Source organism: Aulostomus chinensis, chromosome 9 (assembly GCF_037954235.1).
Source record: "Aulostomus chinensis isolate RoL2024-O1b breed Wild chromosome 9, RoL_Achi_v1.0, whole genome shotgun sequence".
Taxonomy (NCBI): Eukaryota; Metazoa; Chordata; class Actinopteri; order Syngnathiformes; family Aulostomidae; genus Aulostomus; species Aulostomus chinensis.
This window is the reverse complement of record NC_141328.1, coordinates 3445171-3451180: the sequence shown is the minus strand read 5'-3', so window position 1 is coordinate 3451180 and position 6010 is coordinate 3445171.

Sequence of the window (6010 nt, the reverse complement as noted above, 5' to 3'; positions counted from 1 at the left end):
CGTAATCCAGCTGCATGAATTAGTGATGAAGTTCTGAGTTTGCTATTAGCGGCCGTTAGCATGCACACACGCACACATGAACATCAATATTTCATGAATGTTCACACACCTTCTGTCTCTGTCGCCACCAAACGCTCCTCTACTTGAGTTCGCATTGTCAAAGTGAGAAAAGATGAAGCGAAACGTGTGGCGTCGTGATGGGAGTCGCACGCTAGCTCCCTTCTGCAATTTGACGTCCTGGCGGCGTCTCAGCCTTCAAGAGCGTCAATCTCGCAGTTAAGAAAGGTTGAGTCATTTTTCTGACAGCTGGTATCAAACAACCAGGGGGACTATTTTCAGCGGCGTATGAGTTTATGTTTGGTGTCCTGTAGAAAGTGGCAGCAGGATGGTGTGTTTGTTTGTGTGTGTGTGTGTGTGTGTGTGTGTGTGTGTATGTGTGTGTATGTGTGTGTGTGTGCGTGTGTGTGTGTGTGTGAAGGCTCAATCGTGTATTTTGTTAACAACATGGCTCAGACGAAGCATTTGTTAGTCCGCCAGCTGATGGCGGTTGGGAAGATAGCCGCCTGTTTACGTCGTATCTAATTGCTGTAGCGCCAAAAACACCACAGGAATTTTATTGATCATTATCGACTGTAAAGTACTCAAGAGCGTGCGACAACAAAGTAATTATACTCCTTTCAGGAAACAACACCATCAGATGAGGCTTCGAAATTTCAAAGCTCGCTAATGGCTGGCGCGGGTCGCCTCCTGATCTACTGAACACTTGAAGGAATAATTCAGTGGCAGAAACCACCTACTGCAAACGTACAAGGACGACGCAGATGACGGCTGTGCAGCCGGATCAGTCGGTGTGTCAGACGCCGCTTACGTAACGTCATCATCCAAAATGTTCTGAGAGTTGTAAGGATCTTTCCAGCTTCTCAAGGGAGCAGCTGTGTGTTTGGAGGGTAGAGCAGGAGGTCTCACGATTGGAAGGTTCCTGGTTCGATCCCTAGCCCCTCCAGAAGTCTTGTTGAAGTGTCCTTGAGCAAGTCTCTGAAGTTCCAGTTGCTCCTGATGACTTTGCCGTGCTTCGATCATGGCTGGATAAGAAAAGCGCTATCTGTTATCTGCCCGTTTAGCATTTAACGAAGGGGAGGCGTTGTAGAGTCAAGGAGAGTTGTAGTGTTCGCCCTGCTCCTACCACACAACTACCGTCTAATGTTTTTGTCAAACCTGGTGAAAGAGTGAGAAAGAAGTGAGACATTTTGGGGCAGAAGGTGGCCCGGTGGTGCAGTGGTCCTCACTGTGGCCCCCCAGCAAGAAGGTTGTGGGTGGAGCCCCGGCTGCAGCACGGGGTCTTCCTATGTGAGTCTGCATGTTCTCCCTGTTCCTGCTGGGTTCTCTCTGGTACTCCAGCTTCCTCCACAGTCCAAAGACATCAAGAGGGACCAGGTTAATCCAGACTCTAAATTGACCGTAGGCGTGGCTGGGAGAGCCAATGGTTGTCTGTCTCTATGTGTTGGCCCTGCCATGGACTGGTGACCTGTCCAGGGTGAACCCCGTGACCCTTAACAGGAATAAGTGGAAGAAAATGGATGAATGGATGGATGGATGGATGGATGGATGAATGGATGGATGAATGGATGGATGGATGGATGGATGGATGGATGAATGGATGGATGGATGGATGGATTTTGGGGCAATTCAGCTGACATGAGCACTGGCGTTTCCTCCTCTGAGTAGCGTGACCAGCCTTTCACATCTCTCGTCTCACACACTGAGCACATGTGCCACATTTTGATTCTAACCACAGCAGAAGACAGACTTTGGACAAACCTCTGTGACATTCTGACAAATCTTAGTGACGTATAAACAAACTTGACCTGAGGGTCTTTGGACAAAATTCACAGTTTTTCTAGACAAACCTCCGTGACGTATTAGATTAATGTAATATACTTTTTTGGACCAACTTTTATGACGTTTTGAAGAAACATGGATGAACCTTGGTGATATTGCACTCATAACTTTAAGACTTTATGGAAGAAGCTTCGTGACGTCGATGATGCGGCTTGGAGACTTTCTGTAGGAATCTTATTGGTGTTGTGGGCAAAATTTTCAACTTTTGCACAAAAACTGTAGTGATTTTGCTGCCAAAGCTTTGAGACTTCCTGGAAGAACGTTAGGGACATTTCAAATGAACAGTAGAAACTTTTTGGACAAACTTTTATGACGTTTTGGAGAGACACGAATGAACCTTCGTGACGTTGTGGATGAACATCAGAGACGTTCTGGACGCAGCTTTGAGCCTTTCTGTACAAACTTTTGGAAAAACCTTAGTGGTGTTGGGGACAAACCTTTGAGTCTTTCTGGACAAACCTTAGTGACATATTGGATTAATCTAGTGTACAAACTTGGACAAAATTTCATGACATTTTTAAGAAAACTTGGATGTTGGGCATAAAACTTCGAGACTTTCTGGAACAAGCTTAGCAGTTTTGTTTGGAGAAACTTACGTGAACAAACTTTTGTGATGTTGTGGACAAACCTCGGAGTGTGTCTGGCTGAACCTGATTAGAGAACCTTATAAAAGTCACGAAGGAGCTTTTATTGTGAAAAAACAACAAAAACAAAGCACTTTGCACACAAACCACACCCACTTCCAGACAGCACCACACTTGAGCATCAGCAGTTTCACAGTCTGGAGAATAACGAACACATGAATGTCAGCGAGAGACTGAGACCATCAAGTCAACAGGAAAATGTTGACTGGGGTTTGTCAATGAAGTTTAGAGGCTGTAACCATCGGCGCCGCCCCCTGCTGGTCAATGGGCCGATGCAGACAGAGCTGAGGCTTAGTTCATGTCTCTGATGGAGTCAGAGGACGAGCTGCGGATGGTCAGCTAATGGTTTCACACAAATACTCTCACTGACTGCCAGCTGTGTGTGTGTGTGTGTGTGTTTGTGTGTGTGTGTGTGTGTGTGTGCGTGTGAGAGAGAGACAGACAACGGTGTGCACTCCAGTAGAAAACACCCCTCACTTCATTTCGAGTCACTTCAGGATCTAAAGGAGCATTTGGACCCCGTGCTGTCCTGAATTCCTGCATTGCCATGGAAACAACATGTGATCAGAAAGAGAGGCAAGAACTTAGCGTGAGACTTGAAGTGAGGAGTTAACGAGATGAAGAGGATTAAATTGAACTTGCTGCTTCTTTAGATTTTGATAGATCAGCTGATCAAGCCAACAGACGTGAGTTTTAACTCTCTAGCCTCCGGTCACGGAGATGCTGATGTCCTCGGTGGAAGACCAAAGCTTCCATTTCTCTTTACTGACTCACAGTTATTTGTCTTCCTCTCTGCGGTCGAACAGGAAATCCACTGACTCAGGCTCATAACCATAAACCAGTGCCGTCCATTACCGGAAACTTCCAGGTTTGCTCGCCCCATCAGCAGCGGCCGACCCTGGAGCTACGCCGGCAGAATGAGAGCATCGTGGAAGCTGTGAATATCTAATGTGAACCCAAACACATGATGTCAGCAGGGAGTCCCGGAGACGACAAACTGACAGATGGACGGATGCCTGCCAACTGCAGCCAGGAAAAGAAAGCATTTTTAGTATTCGAAATAAGTCCTGAACCAGCTGCCGTCTGTACACGGTCACAACGAAACAGCGAACGCCTGAGTCCAGGAGGACAGGACGGCTCTCCGCTGTCACTGTGTGACCAGTTGGACTGGGCTTGTTCCGATCAACCTGACATCATGTTGTCAGCTTCACTGCGTTACAGTCTCAGTCCCCTGAGTCTCTGGCAGTCTGAATATCTAAAATGTTCAGGGTTAGCGCTGACCTTTGACCCCTGACGCCTTCGTCAAGTGTTAAAACTGTTGAAAAAAAAAAGAGAAAGAAATCAATTCATCAATCAAGCTTCATGGACAGGCTGAAATATCTCGCCTGGAAGTCATTGCCATTTGTTGCTTTAGTGACAATTTAGCGTGTGTGTGTGTGTGTGTGTGTGTGTGTGTGTGTGTGTACTGGATGATTACTGAAGAAGCTGATTGAGAAGTTGCACTCGTTTGTCAGCATCTGCGTCATCGTCATCATCATCTTGAGCTACTTTCACTGAAGTTCTTCTTCAGGTGTGATGGTTCTGCTCGTGATGCAGACGAGCCTCAGGTGATTTTGACAGAGAGTTAAAGTGGAGATGCCAAACACTCTTAAATTCCTGATTTGTATTCAAACTCGGGAGGTCATCTGAGCACCGCCAGGCCCCGCGACACTCGGTTTGGGTGTCTGCTCTCGTAGTTTCCACCACTATCAAGTGTGACGTCTGTCATTGTTCATACATGTTTGATTGTGTCGCGTCACAGCTGTCTGTCATCTCACTTTGATGGCACCAGCTTGTTTCTGTCACCTGATCCCCAACTATTGTGTTCCGCGGCGGCGGAGATGGCGGTGGCGTGCCACATGCTTGATCAGCTGCAGGTTCAGGCGGACAGCTGATGACAGCATGCGCCGGCTGTGGACCGGTCGGGTCTCTCACCAGCCTACCAGCATCTGTCCCATCAGGTTTTAAAGACAGAGGCGTCAGTGGGACTTGAGGATTGAAGAGATTCAAATCAAACCCACCCGAGGACTTGATGCAATAAAGCCGTGACAGAATCTCGTCACGTGGTCTCAATTTGAGGGGAAATCGCTGTCACGGCTTTATTGAAGGAGGCTGGAGGAGGGAGACATCAAGCAGGAGGCGACAAGTCATGAATGTGTCGATAATAACGTGCAGTCGCACATCAGCGGCTCGACCGACACCGTGAGATGGTGAGCTGCTCAGGGTTTAGTTCACACGGATGAAAACAAACTAGTTCAAGTTTGCGTTTTAAAATGAGCTCTTCCAGGAATCATCGGTCCACATCCATCTATCCATCAGACCATCCATCACACATCCATCCATCACACATCTATCTTGCCACAGAGATTCGTTTTAAAAGCCAGGAAACCAATAGAAATATGTTTTACCAGTAAAACGAAGTGTAAAAGCACACACACATTTGTTTCTTCAGACTCAGCGGCACAGTTTTCAATCGTTGCGCACAAAATCACAAGCTTATTTATTATTGATCTGATCCACTTTGATGCTACAAAGCCGATGATATAATGTGAATCAAACATGAACGACTCTTCAAATCGTCACACGGTTCAGTGGCAGCGAGGTGCTGCAGGTGTCGACAGGTAGAGTCCAACACCGCCAGCCACCGGGCCGCTGCCACCGCCACCGCCACCGCCGCATGTGAGCTCAATTCTGGCTTTTCTGTTGCTTTTGGCAGGCGGTTCATCTGCTGAGACCTTTGCCCGGCTGCTGGTTCAACCAACGCGGTTCAGTCCAGACAACAATCTCCTAGTTTGCCGCCACTGTTCGTGGAAGCCATCGACTGAACTTCCTCATAACTCCTCACCTCTTTTTTCTGCTTTCCCCTACTACTCCTCCTCTCATCACCCCTTTCATTCTTCCCTCCCCTTTCTTTTATCTGTTTTACCTTTAAACATTTGGTTTCTCCTCTATACCTCCTTTCTTTCTTTCCTTCCTTCCTTCCTTCCTATGTCTCCTCCCTCCTCATGTCCTGGTTTGTGTCTCACTGTCTCCTCTCTGTTTGTGTCTTCTCTGACAGGACGGCCATACATGGACATGGAGTAGAAGCCTGACGCTTCTTCGCTCTCCAGGCGCTGTCTCCCTGCGACCGCCGCTGATCCACAGATGAAATGACAGAGACAAACACAGACAGATAAAGGAATATTAGAGAGGCGAAAACAGCAAGCAAAAGCAGAAAGAAAGGAAGAGGGAGAACGGGGGAGGACGGGGGAGGCCGGCGGCCTGCAGATCCATAATCTCACTTAGAGGGAGGGACGCCACAGCGGCCATTCTGTCGATCTTGCAACTTCAGGGACCATCATCACAATTTAATAAGAATCTGAAAGGCTGCGGTGCTGCAACAAATCAGTCTTCGGAGGGAGAGAGGGCGGGAGAGAGAGCTCCATGAA